This window comes from Solanum tuberosum, unplaced genomic scaffold (genome assembly GCF_000226075.1).
Source record: "Solanum tuberosum cultivar DM 1-3 516 R44 unplaced genomic scaffold, SolTub_3.0 scf00255, whole genome shotgun sequence".
Taxonomy (NCBI): domain Eukaryota; kingdom Viridiplantae; phylum Streptophyta; class Magnoliopsida; order Solanales; family Solanaceae; genus Solanum; species Solanum tuberosum.
In genome coordinates this window covers 139,483-142,129 of record NW_006239184.1, presented here as the reverse complement: position 1 = coordinate 142,129, position 2,647 = coordinate 139,483, and positions in this window count along the sequence as shown.

Genomic DNA, 2,647 nt, shown 5'->3' with positions numbered 1-2,647 from the left:
TTTATTCTTCAATTAATTTAAAATGATTTTCATGCTTTAATGTATTAAATTGGTTTAAATCATTTTAAAACAAATTAAATAAATTCTAATTAGTCTAGTTTTATTAATATTCTAAACACTTGCAATTTAATTCAAATGTTTCATTTTTGGGTCCCTTTCTCTAAAAAATAAAAAAATGCATCATTTATTTAATTATTTCCTCAAAGTTAATCAAATATTGTAAGTTATTTTTTATTTTTTTTTATGTTAAATCATTATTTTCCTAAAAATAGTCAAATATATTTTAGTCAAGTCGCAGGTCAACCGCATGTTAGCGGGCACTTCGAATGCTTAAACCCTTCTCGAAGTGTAAGTTGAACCCCGAACCCTCTTTGGTATTTTCAAATGATTTTTTCTGTTTAAATCTTTGAAAATTATAAGTTTCCTTAATTTCTTTAAAAAATTAAGTGGCGACTCTTTCTAAGTATTTCTCAAATTGTTTTATACTTAGAGCATTTCAAAAAGTGATTTTTTCTAAAGGTTAGGAAAATTACGGCACAACAAATGTATTTATATAAGTTGTTAAATGTTTAAAAAGCTACTGTTGAGATTGTGTAAAAAGTGAGCATGATTCATATAATACTTACATGTGTCGTTATCTTAAAATATTATATTTAAATGATGTGGTTGTATGCTAAAAATTGATATTAATTTTTTTTTTGTTGAAGGAACTTTGCATTACGCTAATACTTTTTTTTTGTATGTTGTATGTAAAATCCACCCGAGTTCACTACGAACTCCCACCTCCTTTCTTGCATTTCGGGAGGGCCATAAAGGCTCAAATTCCTTCTTTCCGAGTCAGCCAGCTATCAAATCTTAGAACTAGGATCCGTAGATATTCGAGTTTAGCTTGGTTGTTTGTTTAGAATTATATGTCCCCCTTATTTTGATTTTCATGTCTCGCAATCTAAGTGTTGATTCATGTATGTGGAAATGAACCCGCTTTACTCAGAAGGAGAAATATTTGATGCGAGACGAGAGCTTTGTTTTGTTTTACACGAGAAGCGATAATCAATGTCTTAACTTGAATTTGGAAGTGTTTTGTTCATCTAATCTAGTCCGTGTTATTTATTTCATTGGGTTATGTCACTGCTATTCTCTTCATATTGTTAGGAAAAAAATTAGCATGCTTAATATTAGTAGTCTAAGGATATTGAATTTGGTTCCTTTGTTTCTTTCATTATTGGTTTCTGGAAAGGATATTAATTTTCCTTTGACTTTTTGCCCTATTACTGTCCATTGCCCTACAAATAAAAAAATATTAAGTCTTCATGAGTTTTCCATTTACATTAGTGTTTAAATGTTGTGTTGTTAATGACTGACTGGCATATGTTATTTCATTTATTTATTCATTTTTTATCTTATAACTTCATTTCATTCCCAAAAGTGCTAATTCTGTAATTTGTTTATCGTTTGCATGTGAAATATGTCCGAGTTCTACATGAATTCCTATGTTCTTCCTCACATCTCAAAATAGGCCAAGGAGGCCCAATTCTCTTTCATCGAGTTAACCAGATCAATAAAATTGAAGAATAGGTTCCCTAAAGTCGATGTACAGGTGTTCGGAGCGGATTAAAAGGCTGGATATGCATAATATACAACGATATACATCAGTTGTATACGATGTATATTGCATTGAAAATGTGTTAATTAGCCTCAAAATTTTAGCTTTGTATTTTGTTACCTTGGGCCTAAGTCCCCTTTGTCTTATTTATTATTATTTGCTAGTTTAGGGTAGGTGGAAGTTGGGCCCAAAAACCTAAAGAAAAAACCAGCCTCTATATTAGTTTAGGACAGGTTGAAGTGGGCTAAGAAACTCAAATTCGAACTAGGCCCAAGTACTGGCCCAGGCCAACAAAAACAAGACTTGGGCCCAAATCTCCCTCTCTCGTTATTATATATTTTGTGTTAATTTTATTGTTAGTACATGTTTATTTGCTAATTAATTTTAAGGTTCTTAACTCATAATTCCCCAAAAGATAACCATTTTGAATCGATTACATATATTTTCCTAAAAGTTGAATAAGTATTTATTTCCTTACTTAAATTACTTTGAAGTTAGTTACTTAGTAATATCCTAATAATATTTCTCATTTCCCCTTTAATATAATTTTCAATCTTAAGTTATTTATTTCTCAATTCAATTAAGCATGCTTTATCTTTAAAATAATTAGCCAAATAGTTAATTATCGGATAAATCGCGTGTTAGCGGGCATTTCGGGTGCTTTCAAACCCTTTCCGAAATGTTAATATGAACCCCGAACCCCCTTTAATATTTTCATTAGGTTTCTGTTTAATCTTTTGAAAAAATAGTTTTCTTAATTTTCACTTTAAAAATTAAGTGGCGACTCTTAAAAACCCGTCTATATATTTTTAAATAAAACATGTAGTACATCTGCAAAAGCTCAAATTGTTTCAATTTCTTATGGGGTTAAATGGCTCTTACTTACAAGCAAGGTCTCATATCTTGTTGATGAGCCCACTTCCATTAGTAAATCAAGCATATTCAATGATCACTAATCATGTCTGATGAGAGTAAAAAATCAGTAGTGGCTACAATAGGAATATTAGGATATAATCCCAGTTCTGGCCAACAAGCATATGAGTT